Genomic DNA, 25,951 nt, shown 5'->3' on the forward strand with positions numbered 1-25,951 from the left:
TCACTATCAAGGCTTCAAAGTGCCAGATAGGGCAGGGTAAGGTGGTTTATCTGGGACACCTTGTTGGTGGGGAACAGATTGCACCACTTCAGGGGAAAATCCAAACAATTATTGATTGGGTTCCCCCTACCACTCAGACTCAGGTGAGAGCCTTCCTAGGCCTCACTTGGTATTACAGGAGGTTCATTAAGAACTATGGCTCCATTGCAGCCCCTCTTAATGACCTCACATCCAAGAAAATGCCTAAAAAGGTATTATGGACAGCAAGCTGTCAGAAAGCTTTTGAGGAGCTGAAGCAGGCCATGTGCTCTGCACCTGTCCTGAAAAGCCCTTGTTACTCTAAAAAATTCTATGTCCAAACTGATGCATCTGAATTAGGAGTAGGGGCAGTCCTATCACAACTTAATTCTGAGGGCCAGGATCAACCTGTTGCTTTTATTAGTAGAAGGTTGACCCCTAGAGAAAAGCGTTGGTCTGCCATTGAGAGGGAGGACTTTGCTGTGGTCTGGGCTCTGAAGAAGTTGAGGCCATACCTGTTTGGCACTCACTTCATTGTTCAGACAGACCACAAACCTCTACTTTGGCTAAAACAAATGAAAGGTGAAAATCCTAAATTGTTGAGGTGGTCCATATCCCTACAGGGAATGGACTATAAAGTGGAACATAGACCTGGGAGTAGCCACTCCAATGCAGATGGACTCTCCAGATATTTCCACTTAGACAAAGAAGACTCATCAGGTAATGGCTAGTCTTATTGTCCTTCGTTTGGGGGGGGGTTGTGTAGGAAAGTACCATCTTGCCTGGCATGTTACCCCCATTTTTTCACTGTATATATGTTGTTTTAGTTGTATGTGTCACTGGGACCCTGTTAACCCAGGGCCCCAGTGCTCATAAGTGTGCCTGAATGTGTTACCTGTGTAGTGACTAACTGTCTCACTGAGGCTCTGCTAATCAGAACCTCAGTGGTTATGCTCTCTCATTACTTTCCAAATTGTCACTGACAGGCTAGTGACCATTTTCACCAATTTACATTGGCTTACTGGAACACCCTTATAATTCCCTAGTATATGGTACTGAGGTACCCAGGGTATTGGGGTTCCAGGAGATCCCTATGGGCTGCAGCATTTCTTTTGCCACCCATAGGGAGCTCTGACAATTCTTACACAGGCCTGCCACTGCAGCCTGAGTGAAATAACGTCCACGTTATTTCACAGCCATTTTACACTGCACTTAAGTAACTTATAAGTCACCTATATGTCTAACCTTTACCTGGTAAAGGTTAGGTGCAAAGTTACTTAGTGTGAGGGCACCCTGGCACTAGCCAAGGTGCCCCCACATTGTTCAGAGCCAATTCCCTGAACTTTGTGAGTGCGGGGACACCATTACACGCGTGCACTACATATAGGTCACTACCTATATGTAGCTTCACCATGGTAACTCCGAATATGGCCATGTAACATGTCTATGATCATGGAATTGCCCCCTCTATGCCATCCTGGCATTGTTGGTACAATTCCATGATCCCAGTGGTCTGTAGCACAGACCCTGGTACTGCCAGACTGCCCTTCCTGGGGTTTCACTGCAGCTGCTGCTGCTGCCAACCCCTCAGACAGGCAGCTGCCCTCCTGGGGTCCAGCCAGGCCTGGCCCAGGATGGCAGAACAAAGAATGTCCTCTGAGAGAGGGTGTGACACCCTCTCCCTTTGGAAAATGGTGTGAAGGCAGGGGAGGAGTAGCCTCCCCCAGCCTCTGGAAATGCTTTGTTGGGCACAGATGTGCCCAATTCTGCATAAGCCAGTCTACACCGGTTCAGGGACCCCTTAGCCCCTGCTCTGGCGCGAAACTGGACAAAGGAAAGGGGAGTGACCACTCCCCTGACCTGCACCTCCCCTGGGAGGTGTCCAGAGCTCCTCCAGTGTGCTCCAGACCTCTGCCATCTTGGAAACAGAGGTGCTGCTGGCACACTGGACTGCTCTGAGTGGCCAGTGCCACCAGGTGACGTCAGAGACTCCTGCTGATAGGCTCCTTCAGGTGTTAGTAGCCTTTCCTCTCTCCTAGGTAGCCAAACCCTCTTTTCTGGCTATTTAGGGTCTCTGTCTCTGGGGAAATTTTAGATAACGAATGCATGAGCTCAGCCGAGTTCCTCTGCATCTCCCTCTTCCATACTGATAAGGAAACGACCGCTGACCGCGCTGGTAGCCTGCAAACCTGCAACATAGTAGCAAACACGACTACTGCAACTCTGTAATGCTGATCCTGCCGCCTTCTCGACTGTTTTCCTGCTTGTGCATGCTGTGGGGGTAGCCTGCCTCCTCTCTGCACCAGAAGCTCCGAAGAAATCTCCCGTGGGTCGACGGAATCTTCCCCCTGCAACCGCAGGCACCAAAAAGCTGCATTACCGGTCCCTTGGGTCTCCTCTCAGCACGACGAGCGAGGTCCCTCAAATCCAGCGACGCTGTCCAAGTGACCCCCACAGTCCAGTGACTCTTCAGCCCAAGTTTGGTGGAGGTAAGTCCTTGCCTCACCTCGCTGGGCTGCATTGCTGGGAACCGCGACTTTGCAGCTACTCCGGCCCCTGTGCATTTCCGGTGGAAATCCTTTGTGCACAGCTAAGCCTGGGTCCACGGCACTCTAACCTGCATTGCACGACTTTCTAAGTTGGTCTCCGGCGACGTGGGACTCCTTTGTGCAACTTCGGCGAGCACCGTTTCACGCATCCTCGTAGTGCCTGTTTCTGGCACTTCTCTGGGTGCTACCTGCTTTCGTGAGGGCTCTTTGTCTTGCTCGACGACCCTTCTCTCTGCAGGTCCAAATTGCGACCTCCTGGTCTCTCCTGGGCCCCAGCAGCGTCCAAAAACGCCAAACGCACGATTTGCATGTAGCAAGGCTTGTTGGCGTTTTTCCGGCGGGAAAACACTTCTGCACGACTCTCCAAGGCGAGCGGGATCCGTCCACCAAAGGGGAAGTCTCTAGCCCTTTTCGTTCCTGCAGAAACCTCAGCTTCTTCTGTCCAGTCGAAGCTTCCTTGCACCCGCAGCTGGCATTTCCTGGGCATCTGCCCATCTCCGACTTGCTTGTGACTTTTGGACTTGGTCCCCTTGTTCCACAGGTACCCTAGATTGGAAATCCACAGTTGTTGCATTGCTGGTTTGTGTCTTTCCTGCATTATTCCTCTAACACGACTGTTTTGTCCTTAGGGGAACTTTAGTGCACTTTGCACTCACTTTTCAGGGTCTTGGGGAGGGTTATTTTTCTAACTCTCACTATTTTCTAATAGTCCCAGCGACCCTCTACAAGGTCACATAGGTTTGGGGTCCATTCGTGGTTCGCATTCCACTTTTGGAGTATATGGTTTGTGTTGCCCCTATCCCTATGTTTCCCCATTGCATCCTATTGTAACTATACATTGTTTGCACTGTTTTCAAAGACTATACTGCATATTTTTGCTATTGTGTATATATATCTTGTGTATATTTCCTATCCTCTCACTGAGGGTACACTCTAAGATACCTTGGCATATTGTCATAAAAATAAAGTACCTTTATTTTTAGTATAACTGTGTATTGTGTTTTCTTATGATATTGTGCATATGACACTAAGTGGTACTGTAGTAGCTTCACACGTCTCCTAGTTCAGCCTGAGCTGCTTTGCTAAGCTACCATTATCTATCAGCCTAAGCTGCTAGACACCCTATACACTAATAAGGGATAACTGGGCCTGGTGCAAGGTGCAAGTACCCCTTGGTACTCACTACAAGCCAGTCCAGCCTCTTACAGGAGTTACAAAACACAAAGGCCCTCATTCTGACCCTGGCGGTCGGTGATAAAGCGGCGGCCAAGCCGCCAACAGGCCGGCGGTCTAAAATATGCAATTCTGACCCTGGCGGGAACCACCAACACAGCCCGCCAACTTAACACTCCGACCGCCACAGCTGTACAAACAAACAGCGCGGCGGTTCCCGCCAACAGCCCGGCGGCAGACAATGTACCGCCCACCCTATTACGACCCACCAATCTGCCACCTTTTCCGGGGCGGGAGCACCGCTGATAAGAACACGCCGGAAACAGACTACGAACGGGAAAACGCTCACCTCTACGCACTCCACGCGAGATTCCGGCAGTATGGAGCTAGAGTTGCAGGTCATCCCCGCACTCCTATTCCTGCTCATATACCAGGAGCACGCCCGGCGGCGCGGAAGACATCGGTGAGTACTGCACCTACGACACAGGGGAGGGAAAAGATTACCGGCACACACCCACCCCCCCACACCCACTACAACACACACATCAATGCATTCCCACAGATCACTGTCACAACCCACAAACCACCCCCCTCCGAAATAATGCAAAGACCAAAAGAAGAGATCATAAACGGCCAGATATATTGAAATATGTACACCAGTAATCCCAATTAATAAATAAACTATGTACAAAATATATACAGCTACTAAATGTAGTCCAACCACTGTCCGTGGATCACAGGGGTCCTGTGCAAAGGGGCAAGGCCCAGTCCCACGACAAGAACTCCACGGAGAGAACACTGCAGGGGCATCAGAAAGAAAATAGGACAGGCACCTCAGGGGGAAGGGAAGGGGGGGCACCTCAGCCACTTGAGTACACGATGCCAGATCCACGAGGGGACTCCATGACCACTGGGCCATCCTGGGGAGAGCAAAGCCACAGTCCATACAGTCCATACAGTGGGTGGCCTGCCCACTGGGCCATCCTGGGGAGAGCAAAGCCACAGTCCATACAGTCCATACAGAGGGTGGCCTGCCCACTGGGCCATCCTGGGGAGAGCAAAGCCACAGTCCAAACAGTCCATACAGTGGGTGGCCTGCCCACTGGGCCATCCTGGGGAGAGCAAAGCCACAGTCCATACAGTCCATACAGTGGGTGGCCTGCCCACTGGGCCATCCTGGGGAGAGCAAAGCCACAGTCCATACAGTCCATACAGTGGGTGGCCTGCCCACTGGGCCATCCTGGGGAGAGCAAAGCCACAGTCCATACAGTCCATACAGTGGGTGGCCTGCCCACTGGGCCATCCTGGGGAGAGCAAAGCCACAGTCCATACAGTCCATACAGTGGGTGGCCTGCCCACTGGGCCATCCTGGGGAGAGCAAAGCCACAGTCCATACAGTCCATACAGTGGGTGGCCTGCCCACTGGGCCATCCTGGGGAGAGCAAAGCCACAGTCCATACAGTCCATACAGTGGGTGGCCTGCCCACTGGGCCATCCTGGGGAGAGCAAAGCCACAGTCCATACAGTCCATAACAGACCCCACTGCCACTGGAGGAGGCAAGTTGGCCAGAGGACATCCTGCAGCCCTGCCCGAGATAGATCCTGCCCTGCCACGTCTGCCAAAGGGCCAGCGGTTCTTGCCCTGAAGGGCCCAGTTCAGCGGTTCTTGAGACGGCGGGGCCCAGTTCAGCGGTTCTTGAGACGGCGGGGCCCAGTTCAGCGCTCCTTGCCTTGAAGGGCCCAGTTCAGCGGTTCTTGAGACGGCGGGGCCCAGCGGAGCGGTGCGTGAGACGGCGGGGCCCAGCGGAGCGGTGCTTGAGACGGCGGGGCCCAGTTCAGCGGTTCTTGCCCTGAAGGGCCCAGTTCAGCGGTTCTTGCCCTGAAGGGCCCAGTTCAGCGGTTCTTGAGACGGCGGGGCCCAGTTCAGCGGTTCTTGAGACGGCGGGGCCCAGTTCAGCGGTTCTTGCCCTGAAGGGCCCAGTTCAGCGGTTCTTGCCCTGAAGGGCCCAGTTCAGCGGTTCTTGAGACGGTGGGGCCCAGTTCAGCGGTTCTTGCCCTGAAAGGCCCAGTTCAGCGGTTCTTGAGACGGCGGGGCCCAGTTCAGCGGTTCTTGAGACGGCGGACGGTCTATGGCCAACTGCTAATTGCCTGGTGGTGCCCTCCTGGGCAGCGGGGATGGTGCTCCTTCACTGCCCACCTGGGCTGTGGGTGGTGGGGCCCTCCTGGCCAGCTGGGCTGGGTCCTCCCTGGGAAGCGGCTATGGGGGTGGTGGGCTCTCCCGGGGCAGCTGTGCCGGTTCCTCCCGGGGCAGCGGCTATGGGGGTTGTGGGCTCCTCCTGGGCAGCAGGCCTGCTGCCTGACCTCTCTGACTTGCTGCCCTTGCCCTCCTTAGTCGTGGGCCTGTGGCCCTTTCCTCCCTTTGGAGCTGTGGCTGGTGACTGTCTCTGGGTGGTGTCCGGGGGGGATGTAGAAGGCGGGCTCCTGCGGCGACCCTTCCGCCTTCTGCTCCTCTTCCCAGGGGATGGGCTGGCTGTCCCCTTGCTGCTGGGCGAAGATCCAGACATGCGGGCTGGCGGGCTCCAATACCCCTGCACCCTTGTCAAGGGGGCTGCAGGGCTGGTGGTGGCTGAGGTGCTCTTCTTACCCCGACGAGAAGGAGGGGGGGGCTCAGGGTCAGGAAAGAAGTTAGTAGTGGCGAGGAAGAGCTTCTTGGGACAATGGAGAGTGGTAGGTACAGTGGGAATGGGAGTGGAGGGAGAGGATGTGGTTGTAGGTGAGTCACGTTTGCTGTCTTTGGGTGCAGGTGCAGGAGGGATAGGCTGTCGTGAGGTGGATGGCTGTTGGGTGGGTGGGTGGCTGCGTTTGTGTGGTGTGGAAGAGGGGGTGACAGACACAGTGGGAGAGGACACAGGGGACGTGTAAATGGCAGTGGGGGTGGTGACTGCACGTGTGCGGACTGGAGTGGAGGGTGTGCTGGTGATGGAAACACTGGCTGATGGTGAGGTGAATGGAGGTGTGAGTGTAGACGTCACAGGGAGGGAGGAGGGAGACGAGGAGGTGGGGGTCACAGAGGTGGTAGTGACTGTTGGCATGTCTGCATCGGAATGTTGCGTGTGTGAATGTCTGCGTGATCTGTGGTGCTTATGTTTGGATGAGCTTCTCTTGGGTGTTGAGGTGTGTGCAGGCTGGTCTGATGGTGTGGGTGGGACAGGCAGAGGAACAGGAGACTGGGAGGAGGGAGTTAGTAGAGGCAGGCAGGAGACAGGGACAATGGCTGCCGTCAGTGCTGAGGCCAGAGCCTGGAACGATCGCTGATGGGCAGCCTGACCCGAATGAATGCCCTCCAGGTACGCATTGCTGCGATGAACCTCCCTCTCCACCCCCTGGATGGCATTCAAAAGGGTAGTCTGCCCAACAATGAGCGTTCGGAGGAGGTCAATGACCTCCTCACTGAGGGCAGCGGGGGTAACAGGGGCAGGGCCTGAGGTGCCTGGGGCGAAGGAGATGCCCGGCTTCCTGGCAGAGCGGGCACGGGGCGAACGCTGAGGGGCTGCTGGGAGGGCGGAGATGGTGCGCTGGGTGGCGGCTGTACCTGTAATGGCGGGGGGCACGGATGGTGCCACCCCCGCAAGGGAGCCCCCTTCCGAGGACGTGTCCGTGTCGCTGCAGGGTCCAGTCGTCCCCGTCGTGGAGCTCCCCTCGCCCTCCGTCTCACTGGTCCAGTCTGACTCTGTGGCATGGCCCTCCTGGGCCATGTGAGATGCAGCTCCCTCCTGCCCCGATGCCACTTCTCCTCCGCCTGATGATGCTGATGCACACAAGCACAGAAAGACAAACAAAAAGGGGGGGGGGAGAGAAAAATAAAGGGATATTGAGTACATGGATCTCCGGTACAGTTAGCGGACATGACAGACACAGATGCCCCCTGCACTAAGTTGCGTACTTGGGGTACGCTACGCATTCCGTGGAACATGCCCTACACGCCTAGAGTTGACAACTGCACCCATGGATGACACGGCCCAGGGATGGCTGTACTGACAAACTACTGAGGGTGGTGGCTGGGGACACAGGGGCTTACGGGGGTGCCCAGCCTACAGATATCGCCCTGGCCTAGGGGGACCCCCAGCCCTCCTCCCCCACCCAGACACCTCCACTGCGCGACAACAGAGTAGATAATGCTTGTACTCACCCCCTTGTGTCTGCTGTGCTGCCCTCACGCCCCCATCCAATTCAGGGTAGGCCACCGCCAGGATCCGGAACATCAGGGGGCTCAGTTGACGGCAGGCACCCCGCCTACGTTGGGAGGCCATCCCCAGCAGAGACTCGGCGGTCTTCTTGGTCCCGCGGCGGATGTCCTCCCACCTCTTGCGGCAGTGGGTGCCCCGTCAATGGTGGACCCCCAGGGCCCGGACTTCCTTGGCGATGGCACGCCAAATCCCGATCTTCTCATGGGCGCGGACCTATGTGACACGTACAGGGAGGGAGAAATACCACGTTCAAGTTTCTCAGCATTTTCCTTTCCAGTGGCCCAACGCCCCCCATCCCCGCCAGGCCCCCCGCCATGCCCCCCGCCATGCCCCCCGCCATGCCCAACATGCCCCCCATCCCCGCCAGGCCCCCCGCCAGGCCCAACATGCCCCCCATCCCCGCCAGGCCCCCCGCAATGCCCCCCGCCAGGCCCAACATGCCCCCCATCCCCGCCAGGCCCCCCGCCATGCCCCCCGCCAGGCCCAACATGCCCCCCATCCCCGCCAGGCCCCCCGCCATGCCCCCCGCCAGGCCCAACATGCCCCCCATCCCCGCCAGGCCCCCCGCCAGGCCCCCAAGCCAGCCAGTGGCCCCAAATCCATATTGAATTAAACTCACTTGTTGGTCTGGAGGACCGTAGAGTAGCGCATACTGGGGGAGGACCCCATCCACAAGTTTCTCCAACTCCTCTCCAGTGAAGGCAGGGGCCCTTTCCCCAGGCGCAGCAGCCATTGTCCCTTCCAGACCGAGGTCACAGCAACACTTGCAGTATAGGTCCTCTCCTGTGAAAGTTCAAGTCGCAAGTGGATAAGTAGATAGAAAATGGCGGTCACGTCCGCGGCGGTGCGTACCGCGGCGGTGCGTCCCGCCACCGCCGGCGCCCTTCGCCATTGGCTCCTGAAACCCATAGACTTCAATGTTAACCAATGCGGCTTCGCGCCGCGGTCTTCGCCCGCCGCCCGCCGCGGTGTGCCACGCCAGCGCATTGACCTCACATCCCATTGTCACACTTCACAGGTCAGGCAGCCGCCATTTCCAGGGCCCACATGGCTCAATTTCAACTGCGTCACACAGGCCTAGGCCTTGCATAGCCACTCAGACACGCCATTCACTGCATAGAGAATCGTATACTGTGCTAGCTGTGAGTACGTACCTGTGGGTTGCTTGACTGTGTGCTCCATGTTGTCCTTCCTAGGCACCGTCCGCTGGGTTGGGCGAGGAGACGGATGAATCCTCCCGTGTACCGACCGCTGGTGGACCTGTCGACAATGGAAGAACGCCACATTATCCTGACCTACCGTCTTAACCGTGCCACTATCCATGAACTGTGTGCCCAGCTGGAGCCCGACCTGATGTCCCCCATCCGCCAACCCACAGGGATTCCCCCTCTGGTGCAGGTCATGTCAGTACTACATTTCTTGGCAAGTGGGTAATTTCAGACAACCGTGGGAATTGCTTCTGGGATGTCTCAGCCCATGTTTTCGAAGGTGTTATCCAGAGTGTTGTCTGCCCTGATGAAATCCGTGAGTAACTACATCATTTTCCCTGAGGTGGGCGAATTGGCTACAGTGAAGGGTGATTTCTACGCCCTTGGACATATTCCCAACGTAATTGGTGCCATTGATGGGACCCATGTGGCTTTGGTTCCCCCAAGAGACAGGGAGCAGGTGTACAGGAACAGAAAAAATTACCATTCAATGAACATCCAGGTGGTGTGTTTGGCTGACCAGTACATCTCGCATGTAAATGCCAAATTCCCAGGGTCAGTGCATGACGCCTACATCCTCAGGAATAGCAGCATCCCTTACGTGATGGAACAGCTACAGAGACACCGTGTATGGCTAGTGGGGGACTCTGGGTACCCCAACCTGTCGTGGCTACTGACCCCAGTAAGGAATCCCCGGACCAGGGCAGAGGAACGGTACAATGAGGCCCATGGGCGTACTAGGAGGGTGATCGAACGCACCTTTGGCCTCCTAAAGGCCAGGTTTAGGTGCCTGCATATGACAGGTGGATCCCTAATGTACTCACCTAAGAAGGTGTGTCACATCATCGTGGCCTGCTGCATGCTTCACAACCTGGCTTTGCGCCGCCAGGTGCCTTTCCTGCAGGAGGATGGTCGAGACGGTGGTGTTGTGGCAGCGGTGGAACCTGAGGAGAGTGACGAGGAGGAAGACGACGGGGCTGAAACAGACAACAGGGACAGAATCATTGAACAGTACTTCCAATAGGACACAGGTAACATTTCAAAGATAATTTAGTAAATGTTAACTACTCTCCAGCATCTCTGCTGCCTGTCTATTTGCCCCAGTGTATGATGACTGAGTTTTGGCTTTTCCCTCCCTATTTCAGATCTGGGGTCCCCACTACGAGTCCTGTGCTTCGTTTCCCCATGGACTACAGCTTTGTGGCAGCTGTTTGTTGACTTCACCATGTACAAGGACATATTTGCACTGTCATGTCAATTACAATCTATTGAAATCACAGCCAGACTCCAGATATTTTGGTGCAAAATAGGTGTTTATTTAAGTGCTCAAAATGGGATGGGTGGTTTCAAGTGGGTGGGGGCTATGGTGAAGGAATGTCCATGGCAGAGTCCAGAGTAACAGTCACACAGGTGCATTGTCCAGAGGCCTGTGGAGAGATGGAGCATGGGCAGTTCAAGGATGGACAGGGTGACAATGTGGGACAGTGGGATGACATCAGGTGGTATCCATTGCTGGCGGGGGTCTTGACATCCTACTCTGTCTTCTTGCGAGATCTCAGGGCCCTCTTGCGGGGTGGTTCTTCTCCTGCAGGAGGTGGGGGTCTGGTGGGCTGCTGCTGTGCGGGGGCCTCCTGTCCACTAGCGCCGGCGGAGGTGGTTGGCTGTTCTTGGTCCAGGATAGTGGCAGGGGCCCTTGGGTGTTGTTCAGTGTCCGCCCTGTTGTTGACGAGGTCCTGCAGCAGCCCTACCATGGTAACCAGGGTGGTGTTGATGGCTCTGATGTCCTCCCTGTACCCCCGATAGTGTTCCTCCTGCAGCATCTGGATCTCCTGGAACCGGGCCAGTACCGTCGCCATCGTCTCCTGGGAGCGGTTGTATGCTCCCATGATGGTGGTGAGGACCTCGTGGAGAGTGGGTTCCCTGGGCCTCTCCTCCCCCCCCTGTCGCACAGCTGCCCTCCGAGTTCCCCTGTTTCCCTGGGCCTCTGCCCCCTGGCCGGTGTGCCCACTACCACTGCCCCCAGGTCCCTGTTGTTGTTGGGGTGGTGGGTTATCCTGGGTTCCCTGTAGTGGTAGACACACCGCAGATTGACGCGCCCTGGAGACAGAGGCATGGGCCCGCTGGGTGGGAGCTGTGCTGGTGTTCCCAGAGGGGTTTGGGTCTGTAGTGGCCTGGGCCTGTGTGAGGGGAACCGACTGTCCAGAGGTCCCCGATGGTCCGGGCTGGTCATCGGTGTCCAGGTCGACAGAGCTGCTGTCATCGCTGACGGCCTCTTGGGTGAGGGGTGTGGAGAATTCTGGCCCCTCCGCCGCGGTGTGTTGACGGTCGGGTCCTGCAGGGGTATAGAGGTATGGTTATAGTTTCAATGTGTGGCATATGGGTGTATCTGTGGGTTCTCGTGTCCCCAAGTGCTGGCATTCGTGTGTGGGGGCTTTGGTGAGGGTGGCTTGTGGGGGGGATGTGTATATGCATTGGGCATGCTTTGGTGATGGGTGTCCATGCTTAGTGGACACATGCAGGCCTAGGTTTTGGGATGTGTGGGTTGTGATGGTGAGACATTGGCGGGGAATAAGTGTGCTGGGGGTGGGGGTGAGGATGGTGGTGGGGGTGAGGATGGTGGTGGGGGTGAGGATGGTGGTGGGGGTGAGGGTGGGGGTGAGGATGGGGGTGGGGGTGAGGGTGGGGTTCGAGGATGGGGGTGAGGGTTGGGGTATGATTTGGCATGCAGGTGGGGGGGAAGCAGTATTGAAGCTTCAACTTACCAGTATCCATTCCTCCGCCGACTCCTGCGAGGCCGTCAGGATGCAGGATGTTCAAGACTTCCTCCTCCCATGATGTGAATTGTGGGGGTTGAGGTGGGGGTCCTCCGCCAGTCTTCTGCACGGCGATGTTGTGCCTGGATACCATGGAACGCACCTTCCCCCGTAGGTCGTTCCATCGCTTCCTGATGTCTTCCCGATTTCTGGGGTGCTGTCCCACTGGGTTCACCCTGTCGACAATCCTCTGCCATAGCTCCGTCCTCCGGGCAATGCTGGTGTATTGTATCTGTGTGCCGAACAGCTGGGGCTCTACCCGAACGATTTCCTCCACCATGACCCTGAGTTCTTCGTCTGTGAAGCGGGGTTGTCTTTGGGGTGCCATGGGGTGGTGTGTATGATGTGTGGGGTGGAGTATGTGTATTTAAGTGAGTTGAGTGTGGTGGTGTGTGTTGTTTTGTGTGTGGATAGTGTGTGGGTGATGGTGTTGAGTGGCTGTGGCTGTTATTTTTTGGATGCTGGTGTCTCGCTCTTGCCTTCTTGACGAATTTTTTAGCGTAGGGGTTTGTGGGTGATGTGGGTGTGTGTTTTATATTGTATTGTGTGTGTGGGAGTGGTGTGTGTATGTGTATCAGGTGTGTGGGATTCAAATCGTCCAATGTGGCTGAGTTTTGTTCGTTTGTGTGTATTCTGACCGCGGCGGTGTGTCCCGCCAATGGAATACCGCGTTTGAATGACCGCCGCGTGGATTCGTGGGTCGTAATGGGATGGGCGTATTTCTGTTGGCGTGGCGGTGGAGGTTTGGTCACCTCCACCTTTCCGCCGACCGCTGGTCTGGCGGTCTGTTGTGGCGGTCGGATTTTCGGAGGTTTGCCTTCTGCGGGTCAGAATGACCGTGGCGGGTTTCCGCGACCGCGGCGGGATTATGGAGGATTTCTGACCGGCGGTAGGCGCCTTTTACCGCCGAGGTCAGAATGACCCCCAAAGTCAGTAGTAGGCAATTGGTGAAATGCTTTCCCAATGAAGCTTCCAGAATGCCCCCAAGCTGTCAAAACAAAGGCTTTGATCTAAAATGGTTTGGTTCTGAGTGCTGATAAATGTGTTTTGTTTAAAAATAAAGTGAACTAATTGTGTCAGAGGTTATGAGAGTTCTTGAAAAAATAGCATATCACCACAGCGTTGTACAATCCCCAACGTAATGTGCAAGTGGAAAAGTTTAACTGATAAATGAAGATGAAATTATGCCTATGCAAATGCCAAGGTTTAATGAAAAACATCAGTTATTGGCTTTAGGATTATCAGATAACACCTCATGCTATAGGTGGGAAATCTCCTTTTGTCTACTCAAGGTTACAACATCAGTGTCACAAGTTTGTCCTTAGTGGCTCAAGAAAAAAATGGATTGTATTAATGTTTGTCTACCAATGACAAAGCCATGCTTACGGAAAGGACCATATTGCCTGGCATGTTACCCCCATTTTTACTTATATGCCAGTTTGTTTTTGCCTGTGTCACTGGGATCCTGCTAGCCAGGACCCCAGTGCTCATAAAGTGTGCCCTGTATGTGTCCCCTGTGTAGTGCCTAACTGTATCACTGAGGCTCTGCTAACCAGACCCTTAGTGTTTATGCTCTCTCTGCTTTTAAAATTGTCACTGCAGGCTAGTGACTAAATTTACCAATTCTGATTGGCACACTGGAACACCCTTATAATTCCCTAGTATAAGGTACCTAGGTACCCAGGGTATTGGGACAATTCTTACACAGGACTGCCACTGGAGCCTGAGTGAAATAACGTCCACATTATTTCACAGCCATTTTACACTTTACTTAAGTAACTTATAAGTCACCTATATGTCAATCCCTCACTTAGTGAAGGTTAGGTGTAAAGTTACTTTGTGTGAGGGCACCCTGGCACTAGCCAAGGTGCCCCCATATTGTTCAGGGCAAAATACCCGGACTTTGTGAGTGCGGGGACACCATTACACCCTACATTGCGGGGGATATTGTTTTTGTGCAGGAAGGGATGTCTTCCTGCACAAAAACAACCTCTAATGTGATTTGCTCCTGCAACACACATAGAAAGAGCAAAAAACAGGGAGAAATGGAAGCATTTCTCCTAGTTGCTCGATGCTAACGCCACCCATGGAGTGGCGTTAGATTTTGGTGCTGCCTCAGGAAATCTCGTAAATCAGAAGCAGCAACAAAGTGCAATGGGTGTTGCTGTGGAACACCCACAGAAACACCAATTGCATGCCACTTACACGCAAAGTGCTCGGTGTTAAGGGGCCACTTTTACAAGATATGTTATGCACAACACCACCGAAGCGTCACAACAAGTGCCGCTCTGGTGGCTCATGGGGCTTGTAAATACGCCCAGTGCACAACACCACCGAAGCGTCACAACAAGTGCCGCTCTGGTGGCTCGTGGGGCTTGTAAATAGGCCCAGTGCACAACACCACCGAAGCGTCACAGCAAATGCAGCTCTGGTGGCGCGTGGGGCTTGTAAATACGCCCAGTGCACAACACCACCGAAGCGTCACAACAAGTGCCGCTCTGGTGGCGCGTGGGGCTTGTAAATAGGCCCAGTGCACAACACCACCGAAGCGTCACAACAAGTGCCGCTCTGGTGGCGCGTGGGGCTTGTAAATAGGCCCAGTGCACAACACCACCGAAGCGTCACAACAAGTGCCGCTCTGGTGGCGCGTGGGGCTTGTAAATACGCCCAGTGCACAACACCACCAAAGCGTCACAACAAGTGCTGCTCTGGTGGCTCGTGGGGCTTGTAAATAGGCCCAGTGCACAACACCACCGAAGCGTCACAGCAAATGACGCTCTGGTGGTGCATGGGGCTTGTAAATACGCCCAGTGCACAACACCACCAAAGCGTCACAACAAGTGCCGCTCTGGTGGCGCGTGGGGCTTGTAAATACACCCAGTGCACAACACCACCAAAGCGTCACAGCAAGTGCCGCTCTGGTGGCTCGTGGGGCTTGTAAATACGCCCAGTGCACAACACCACCAAAGCGTCACAGCAAGTGACGCTCTGGTGGCGCATGGGGCTTGTAAATATGCCCCCTTGAGTTAATGCAGCCTTTCATATACTTAACATTAGAACAGTCCCTGGGGTGGGAGCAGAATACAAATAGCATTTGAAAAAGAATTGTAATATAACCATTTGTTCTGCCCCTGGAGGGTGTAACTACATGAAAACAATTTAAGGAAATACATTGCAATCTAACCACACTTTCAGCCCCCAGGGCGAATAACCACGTAAAATAAGAATACAATGCGATCACATTAATGTAACCTTATAATCAGCCCATAGAGGACGTAATGCAATACACCGTTTCAGGCCGCCTCCCAGTCCTCACAAAATTATACTATATACAAGACCTCTAAATGACAAACTACTCCCAGCAGGAAAGCAAAATCTCCAGCCATGGGAAAGCTTAGAAATGTTTTGAAAATTGGGAAAGGTAATGATTTTGGAATTCCCCTCCAACTTTGGGTGGGTACCCAGGAGTTGATCCAGGAAGAAAGAGCTTGTGGTGTTGGATAATTTGGTGGTGACACCATCATCCTAGGACCACCACAGGCAAAGATATTCACAAACATTTGTTTGGAATAGGAGGCCCCGCAAGGCATTATTGGGAGAGTTTCCCACAGTGCAGTGAAATTTATGGTAGCAGCTCTCCCGCTGTGCCAGGGATAGCGGTGCTGACATTTTCCTTGTTTTTTCTTGACTTAGAAGCTGGCCTTGTGCCTCATTTTTTTTCATGGTGTGGTTGCCTGGTCTCACACGGACACCCCAGTGATTGGAGGGGCACCCCCAGCTGCCCTCACTGGCTCCCTGCGCTGGCAGCACGTCTGCATGTTCCTGCAGGAGTCCTTCTGGGTGTTTACCCACTTCAGAGGGCAGACAGGTGAAGGTGGGACTGCCTCCTGGGGCCTAGGGATGAGATCCTGGGCCTCTCCTGCCTCCCGCCTGGTGAAGCACGATGACATTTCCTGATCATTACACATACACAGGGGTTGGGGATGGGCGTCCCAGGCCTTGCCAAGAGAAACTGCTGGGGGATGGGGTCCCCAGGTGAGTTAGGAACACAGGGAGGGGGCCACGCATGCCATCTCCCCCACCAAAATAAATTGAGCTTTCCTGCGCCGTCCCCCAGGGAAAGTTTTACCTGAACTGCAGCAGGGCCCAACACACTCATTGGCAGAGAAGGCCAAAGGTCGCCAAAATTTGAAATGCCATTACTCGGGCCTTGTTAGGCCAATTTGGAGGATTTTTTGTTCATTTTACTCCTAGTGGTGAGTTCTATCCACCTCACCTCCAAAGTGTGCAGTCCTCCAAAAGCTGGTCCTCCTGGCTCTCTGCACCAGTCCTTCTTTGGGGCTTTTTGGTGGGTGCAGAAAGGTTCAGGGCTTCCCTCAACTGGTCCTCAGGGGGAATAAGGGGCCCAGCTTCACTGGCCCTTTGGGAGACCCACTGGTCCTGGATAAACTGGACAGAGTCCTGGGTCCTCAGTGGCAGTTGGGAGGTTCCTCCTTTCAGTTCCCCATGGCGGTCCCAGGATTCAGCAGCGTGGTGGGTGGAAAATCCGCAGGTAACAGAGTCTTTACGTCGTGCAAGAATTGATAAAGGAGAGAGGAAGATTCCAGATGAGAGGCACCCCTAACCAATCCTGGGGTACCACATCACCTCTTCACCACAGTTTCAACCCTCGTGCACAGCATGTTGAGACAATCCAAAATGGTATCAAGGAACCACTGGTCACATCAGCTCCTGGGGTCTCACCTCAACCCGTCACTGACATCACTGACATACACGTGTACACTAGAATTTTAAAAGCAGTGGTTTGGCTCCAGTCTGGGCACTCGCCTTTAATCAGGGGGCTTGGGCAGGCCCATCCCTGGTATAGCTGGGTGATAGATACAAAGCACCACCCCACCTCTCTCCTCCTTAGGAGCAAGGAGAATTAGTGCTAATTGCTCCTTTTTGTGGGGTCGACCTTTGTTTCTGTTGCTGGAGAAAATGTAATTACTGGACACAACAGGGTGACAACAGACCTGGGTTGTGATCCTGAGCTGAGCCAGAAAAATATGACAACTCTATATGAACCACAAGATGTACAGTTATCATTTTGGAAGTGGCCAATTTTATTTTATCGCACAGGTTACACTCTAATTCAAGATGTCAATGGTCTCTGTAGGTTAAGTAGAAGGGAAACTACACTCTAAGGCAGTTCCCTCCCTATGTGTATAATGGAACGTCACTATAGTTAAAACAGTAAAGCACACTGACTTTCCGTAATAGTGGACACTACCCTCATGAGGCCGATCCCGGGTGAATTCCTATACCTGCAGAGTCCCCACTGGACCAAGCTACCTGTGTGCTGTTACTGGGCTGCACACAACAGTAATCTCCCAGGTGCAGGCTACACTCATGTGCACATGTGTGTGCACATGTGTTCACTTGGAACCAGTTAGGTACCTCTTACACTTGCTGCATCACAAAAGCCTTATCTTAAAAGGTGTAAATTGGCAGTAAACACACGCAGTCCATTTACTGTGTGGTTACTGTAGTCAGGCTTACCCACAGTAAAAAGTAAAAAAAAGGGGTGATCAAAAAAGCAAAATAATCCTGGCTTACTGCTGGGGCATAACCCGGGGGAGTGGAACCCAGTGAAGGGGTGGGTGATTGGTGATTGTGAGAGGGAATGGTAGTGGGACAGAGGTTTAGCTATCAATGGTGCAGCAGATGAAGGTCAGCGGATGCAGTTTCACCGGGACACAGTGAATGTGAAAGATTTGAGCATGTGTGTGTTTGAAAGCTACAGTGAGCACCAGTGAGTGTGGCTAGATGTGTGTGTGAGCAACAGTAACTGGGAGTGACTTAGTGAGAATGAGTAAGTGATGGAGTGTGAGTTAGAGTGAGTGAGGGGGAGACAGTGAGTGAGTGAGGCAGTGCATATGAGTGAGAGTAAGAGGGTGTGAGTGAATAAGAGTGTACTTACTTGCGTGTTTTATGATTGTTGGTCTACCACTCATCAACGCATACACAGTATTATTCTGGGTTTATGGCCGCACACAAGGAATGCTGCTGGCAGATGGGATATAATTCTTTGCTGCTTAAGAGAGGGCACCCATAGCAAAGTGCAGGTCCTGAAACAGAGAAGTACCTCTTGGCATAGGGGCCTCTATGACAAAATGCTGGCACTGGCACACTGGAGAAATTCTTGACAGGGGGTCACTCATGGCAAAATGTGGGTGTTGGGACTAAATAGGTAATTCTTGACATGAGGGGAGGCTCCCAAGGCACATTACAGACCCTGAAATACTGGTAGCAGTACTTGACATATGAGGACACCTAGTAGTGGCATACCAGAGGTAATTTTGAGCCTCAGAGAGGGCAGCTATGGCATATTGGGGCTAAGCTGGCTGGCTGGCTGGGGAAGCATACCATGTTAAAATCTGGACCAGAAATACAGGAGGCATAGGCAGTATCAATGGAAAGATTCCAGTTCTGTAATATTGTATGTACCTTTTGGCATAAGGGGGTGCCCAAAACAAAATGCTGGCATTGAAACAATGAAGGTAGTTCTTAACTTATAGGCAATGTGTAAAGTAGTTATGCAGAACTTCAAACAGTAATAAAATAGAAACACTGCACAGGAAAAATCTCACACCAGTTTAGAAAACTATAGTAAAATATAATAAATTATTTGACTCCACAAGAACAAAAATCCAATCGGTAGAACTAGAGATGTGCAGTTTACAGGATTTAAGGAAAGTATAGCACCTAAGCACACAAAAAGCCACTTGTGGTAATCTAGTCAGTCAATACCAGGTGAAAGTCACAAGTTCAGGCAGACTGCAAGGGAGAGCACCATGAATGGTCATCGCAGCAGCGAGAGGATCCTGTCAGATGCCACAAATGATCATTGCTGGAGATTCGTGTTGGCGGTCACTGTGGGCTGTCGGTGCTGTAGAGCTAAGTGCAGATGTCACGTTGTGGGTGTCTCTGGAGGTCACTGTATCGTGAAGACTTGATTCCACTGGAGCTTTGCTTTGGAGGACAGCATTGGCGGCATGATCTTGGCACAAGTGGGCCCGTTCACAGTTGAAAAGAGCTCAAAACATCTGGATTTCTCCTTTTCTTCAAGGAGAAGCTCAATAGATGCCTGGGAGGCACATCTTGAGGATCAAGAACCCACTCAAGCAGAGGAAAGCAGGGCTCAGGCAAGTCCAGTTGCACATCTAGGCAGCAGGTCAGCTGGGCAGTTGCAGGGAGACCTCTGGAACTGGTTATATCTATGTAGCTCTAACAGGAGGTCAGTCAGCTGACCCTTGGAGTCATTTCAGAGCAGGGCTCAAGCAGCAGAGGAGCAGGCTGTCATTCTGTGGCATCCACAGGGGTCCATGAGTGTCATGGGGCATTGGGTCTGAGGGTCCACTATTTATCCTTGGTGCCAGGTTTGAAGTGGGAGATGCTACTGGAGTTCTTCCCCTACAGGGGTGTCTGGAATTTCCTTCCTCCCTGTGCTGGCCCCAGCTTCTCCATGGGCACAAAAGACTAGTGTGAAACCCTTTATGAGTGTGCTGAGGCTAAGTATTTGTAGTGCAAGTGTGGTAGGTGACCGCTCATATCCTGACAGACTTTGCCCATCCTGATAATACCCATCAACCTTTGTCTCACTGTCTGGGTAGAATACACAAAGACCAACTGCCAGCTACACCTAGTGATGTGATCCAGGATTCGGGCTGTAGGCACTAAATGGTTGGGATAAGAAAATGCTAACTCTAAAATGATGTGAAATCCAGCTTTACCATTAAAGAGGGTCTTAAATTACAATTCTTTAGACACCGAATTCAACCTCCTTACCTGCTGCTAATTTGAATTATCACCTAATACGTTAACTCTAGGGTGACTATGTATTAAAAAGGAGGGTTTAGGCCTGAAAAAGGTTTACTTTGCCAGGTCAAAATGGGAGTTTAAACTGCACACAGGCTGCAATGGCAGGCCTGAGACATGGGAAAGGGGCTACTTAAATGGGTTGCACAATAAGTGCTGCAAGCCCCCTAGTAGCATTTAATTTACAGGCCCTGAGTACAGGCAGTAATACCTTACTGGGGATTTGGGTGGCAATTGGCTGGAAGTCAGTGTTGCCATGGTTAAGGGAGAGCACAAGCACGTTAGCACTGGTCAGCATCTCTGCATCTCGCCTCCCTTTATCTCTCCACTCCAAGCATCTCTCCATCCACCCATTCTCTCTTCAGTCTATCCTCCAACTTTTTTCTCCTGTAATCTTTCCCTCTGACTTCAACAACATGTCCCAGTTTCTAGAGGGAGTCACCTGAACACAGAGGGGTTGGGTTTTCAGGTGTTATTCTGTGTTTGTCAAATGCCACGGTTTTTGGTTTTCTAAACTGGTCACCCTGGCTTAGTTACAGGCAACCATGTGCCCCTGTGAGATAAAACCAGCTCTGTGACTTAGAGGAAGTGCTGGCTGTGTGAGATAACACGATTCTCTGTTCTACTTCACAAATTTGTTTCTATGTAAAAAATGTATTAAAGGAAAGGTTGCCTTACCTCACAAACAAAGCACAGCACTGCAAGACTTTCTAATGGCACCGCAGCGCTACAGGCATCTTAGTAATAAATGCTGCCATCAGTGAGGTCTTTGACTGTTGTTGACTTTTGGTGGTGCTGGCAGCGTCGTCGTCTGTTTTTTAGTCGTCTCAAGTGTTCAGCAATGAGTAACTGTGCGTCCAATATCCTGGTTCTCTTTTAAGTGCCTTATTAGTTAATTTCAATGTTTTATCCACAAATCTTTGCACATTAAACAAGCGCTGGCAAATAAAACAGGTCTGGGATTCTATTGTATGTGCCACTTTAGGGATTGGCGAATTTGCATGTTTGTGGTGTTATGGATGAGGGAGTGGATGAATGCAAACGTAAGTTAATGGGGCAGCAGTGCCAGCATAAATGACCCAGTCCAGGGACGAGGAGTCCTTGAGTGCAAATTTGGATACCTGAACACAGTGAAGAGGCACTTTCATTTATAACCCAGACCTATTGGCATTAGCTCTGCAGTATGAGTGTTGTAGATTGAAGTGGCATACAGTAAAGTGGAGAACAGTAGAGTGGCGTACATTAGAGTAGAGTGGTGTAGAGTTCCAAAGACTAGAGTGGCATAGAGTAGAGTGACGTAGAGTGGGGTGGCATAGAGTGAAGTGGTGTAGCATGGTGTAGAGTACATAGGCATAGAGTGGAGACTTACAGAGTGCTGTAGAGGGGCATGGTGTAGAGTAGAGTGTTATAGAGTGGCAAAGACTAGAGTCGCATAGAGTAGAGTAGCGTGGAGCTGAGTGGTGTAGAGTACCTTTGATTGGAATGGAGTGGCAGATTAGTGTGGAGTGATGTAGAGTTGAGCCGGAGGCTGTACTGGGCATAGGAGATGTGGACAGTTCAGCGCCTGGAACATCAAAAAGTGAGTACCATGATATATGCTTTGACACCCACAAATGCACTATACACACAATCCCAGTACACAATAGCAGGCACCACCAGACAAGCGCCATTTCAGTCTAGCAACTTCTAGAATAGTGCATTATGGGCAATGTAGTACAGTAGTCCAAATATTGGCAAATGTTTATTATGAGTCAAAAAACAGATATGCAAGACTGACAGTGTATCCCCTATGTCCCACAGGTCTCCCACAAGGCCCCTCCATCAGTGAACACATGCAGGGAGAGGAACATGTGCCAGACCCACAGGAGGAGTCTGCCACTGACACAGCAGGGCACAGCAGGACACCACCACCCATGGAAATGCCACCAGAGTCCATGGAAGATCCTGCGCTGGATATAAGAGGCAGCAGTGGTAGCACCAGGACCATGGCATACAGAGAGGCACACGCAGCCAGCAGCAGGAGCAGTGCGCAGACGCCACCGTAGAGTGCAGTCTGTCCACAGTGATGATGTTGCAGATGTTGAGTTTGCGGGACTTGAGGCATCACTAGTACAGGGTCAGTGCCTGCAAAACAGACAGTTGAGGTCAATTAACAGGAACCTAACAAGACTACAGACCACTATGACCCATGGGCTGGCTAATGTGGACAATCAGTTCCAAACTATGAACACACACCTGGGGAACCTGACACTGTCCATCAAATTATTGGTCAGGGAACTGGTGGCTGACAGGGCACAGGCACGGCGCAGGGAGCGCAACACTGCAGCCCAGTTCGACAGACTTGCAGCATCCATCCTGGCTACAAACACCACCTGCCTGTCAAGGCACACTGTCAGCCTGCAGGTCGAACTGGGTCATTTTGCTGGTGATGTGGCACGGGGACTTGGCCGCATCAGCCATGCGGTTGACATAATGGAGACCAGACAGGCTGCAAGGGGCACAGGGGATACCCCGCAGGACAGCAAGGAAGGCTCTACAATCAGCAGTGTGTCTGCCACTGATGCGCGTGTGGTGCGGAGTAGCAGTGCACGGCAGGGCTCAGGGGACCCACCAGGAGTGAGCCATGGTGGCCGCAGTCGGAGGAGGCTGTGAGCCACTGACATGTACTATTACTGAGGCACATGCAATTAATGTGTCTGATTTGACTGTTTACAATTCCAGACTGTGGCATACTGCACATTTCCAATGACATTATAGTTTAGCAATTAAAAGGTTTTGTTTGTTTCACTACACAACTGGGCAATGTGTGTCTGACATTAATGAGTGCGGTCACGGTTGCCACATACCTGCCAAAGTATTGGGTTGCAATGTCTCTGTCTGCCCTCATTTGTGATGCTTCTATCCCCAGGCGTGGATGCTCTTGCTCCTCATCCTCCGTGTCTGTGTCTGCAGGGGTGAGATGTAGCCCACGTCTGGTGGCAATGTTGTGTAGGATGGCACAGGTGGCAACTATCTTGCATGCTGTTTCTGGGGCATATTGGAGTGCACCTCCACTTTTGTGGAGGCATCGGAATCTTGCCTTTAACAAGCCAAAGGTCCTCTCGACTACAGTTCTGGTCCGCCGATGTGCAATGTTATATCGCCTCTTGTTCTGATTGCCAGGTGTTAGGTATGGGGTGAGTATCCATGGTCTCAGGGCATATGCACTGTCACCTGTTTGACAAAAAAGGCAAATTTAGCAGGGCATCACAGGGTTACACAGTGACCTGTATGTAAGCCTTCAGAGTGTAGTCACCAATACCTAATAGATATCCGTCTCCAAACTCCCCACGTTCTAGGCGTTGGTGTATCCCACTGTCCCTGAATATGTATGAGTCATGTGTACTCTCTGGATATTTAGGTACAATGTCAGTAATGACATTATGGGCGTCACATACCACCTGGATGTTTAGTGAGTGGGTACATTTCCTATTGCGGAACACATATTCCAGATTTGCAGGTGGCCAAATTTGTATATGTGTCCCGTCCACACACCCTATTACATGGGGGAAGTTGGCAATGCTGTAGAAGTCCAACTTGGTGTGGTTGATTTCTGCCTCATTCCTGGGTAAGTATATATATCTGGACATGTGTGCGAGTATGGCATCTAGGAAATGTTTGAAGAATCGTGAGAGTGCACTTTGGGATACCCCACCTGCCACTGCAATCACCCCCTGATAGCTACCCGAGGCCAAGAGGTGCAGTGAGCATAGCACTTGCACATGTGTGGCGATGGCGCTGCTGCGCATTGTCTGTCGTTCAAGCTGAGGTTTCAGCAGTTCAATTATTTCTTGTAGGAAAGTACCATCTTGCCTGGCATGTTACCCCCATTTTTCACTGTATATATGTTGTTTTAGTTGTATGTGTCACTGGGACCCTGGTAACCCAGGGCCCCAGTGCTCATAAGTGTGCCTGAATGTGTTACCTGTGTAGTGACTAACTGTCTCACTGAGGCTCTGCTAATCAGAACCTCAGTGGTTATGCTCTCTCATTTCTTTCCAAATTGTCACTGACAGGCTAGTGACCATTTTTACCAATTTACATTGGCTTACTGGAACACCCTTATAATTCCCTAGTATATGGTACTGAGGTACCCAGGGTATTGGGGTTCCAGGAGATCCCTATGGGCTGCAGCATTTCTTTTGCCACCCATAGGGAGCTCTGACAAGTCTTACACAGGCCTGCCACTGCAGCCTGAGTGAAATAACGTCTACGTTATTTCACAGCCATTTTACACTGCACTTAAGTAACTTATAAGTCACCTATATGTCTAACCTTTACCTGGTAAAGGTTAGGTGCAAAGTTACTTAGTGTGAGGGCACCCTGGCACTAGCCAAGGTGCCCCCACATTGTTCAGAGCCAATTCACTGAACTTTGTGAGTGCGGAGACACCATTACACGCGTGCACTACATATAGGTCACTACCTATATGTAGCTTCACCATGGTAACTCCGAATATGGCCATGTAACATGTCTATGATCATGGAATTGCCCCCTCTATGCCATCCTGGCATTGTTGGTACAATTCCATGATCCCAGTGGTCTGTAGCACAGACCCTGGTACTGCCAGACTGCCCTTCCTGGGGTTTCACTGCAGCTGCTGCTGCTGCCAACCCCTCAGACAGGCAGCTGCCCTCCTGGGGTCCAGCCAGGCCTGGCCCAGGATGGCAGAACAAAGAACTTCCTCTGAGAGAGGGTGTGACACCCTCTCCCTTTGGAAAATGGTGTGAAGGCAGGGGAGGAGTAGCCTCCCCCAGCCTCTGGAAATGCTTTGTTGGGCACAGATGTGCCCAATTCTGCATAAGCCAGTCTACACCGGTTCAGGGACCCCTTAGCCCCTGCTCTGGCGCGAAACTGGACAAAGGAAAGGGGAGTGACCACTCCCCTGACCTGCACCTCCCCTGGGAGGTGTCCAGAGCTCCTCCAGTGTGCTCCAGACCTCTGCCATCTTGGAAACAGAGGTGCTGCTGGCACACTGGACTGCTCTGAGTGGCCAGTGCCACCAGGTGACGTCAGAGACTCCTGCTGATAGGCTCCTTCAGGTGTTAGTAGCCTTTCCTCTCTCCTAGGTAGCCAAACCCTCTTTTCTGGCTATTTAGGGTCTCTGTCTCTGGGGAAACTTTAGATAACGAATGCAAGAGCTCATCCGAGTTCCTCTGCATCTCCCTCTTCACCTTCTGATAAGGAAACGACCGCTGACCGCGCTGGAAGCCTGCAAACCTGCAACATAGTAGCAAAGACGACTACTGCAACTCTGTAACGCTGATCCTGCCGCCTTCTCGACTGTTTTCCTGCTTGTGCATGCTGTGGGGGTAGCCTGCCTCCTCTCTGCACCAGAAGCTCCAAAGAAATCTCCCGTGGGTCGACGGAATCTTCCCCCTGCAACCGCAGGCACCAAAAAGCTGCATTACCGGTCCCTTGGGTCTCCTCTCAGCACGACGAGCGAGGTCCCTCGAATCCAGCGACGCTGTCCAAGTGACCCCCACAGTCCAGTGACTCTTCAGCCCAAGTTTGGTGGAGGTAAGTCCTTGCCTCACCTCGCTGGGCTGCATTGCTGGGAACCGCGACTTTGCAGCTGCTCCGGCCCCTGTGCACTTCCGGCGGAAATCCTTTGTGCACAGCCAAGCCTGGGTCCACGGCACTCTAACCTGCATTGCACGACTTTCTAAGTTGGTCTCCGGCGACGTGGGACTCCTTTGTGCAACTTCGGCAAGCACCGTTTCACACATCCTCGTAGTGCCTGTTTCTGGCACTTCTCCGGGTGCTACCTGCTTCAGTGAGGGCTCTTTGTCTTGCTCGACGTCCCTTCTCTCTTCAGGTCCAATTTGCGACCTCCTGGTCCCTCTTGGGCCCCAGCAGCGTCCAAAAACGCCAAACGCACGATTTGCGTGTAGCAAGGCTTGTTGGCATCCTTTCGGCGGGAAAACACTTCTGCACGACTCACCAAGGCGAGGGGGATCCGTCCACCAAAGGGGAAGTCTCTAGTCCTTTTCATTCCTGCAGAAATCTCAGCTTCTTCTGTCCAGTCGAAGCTTCTTTGCACC

General features: G+C 52.5%; 1 protein-coding gene across 2 annotated transcripts in view; it reads right to left on the reverse strand.

The window, feature by feature from the left end:
• Nucleotides 1–25,951, reverse strand: part of LOC138283048 (C-type lectin domain family 2 member L-like) — a 733,614-nt gene that overhangs the window by 121,095 nt on the left and 586,568 nt on the right. The gene's annotated exons all lie outside the window — the stretch shown is intronic.

This window comes from Pleurodeles waltl, chromosome 2_2 (genome assembly GCF_031143425.1).
Source record: "Pleurodeles waltl isolate 20211129_DDA chromosome 2_2, aPleWal1.hap1.20221129, whole genome shotgun sequence".
Taxonomy (NCBI): domain Eukaryota; kingdom Metazoa; phylum Chordata; class Amphibia; order Caudata; family Salamandridae; genus Pleurodeles; species Pleurodeles waltl.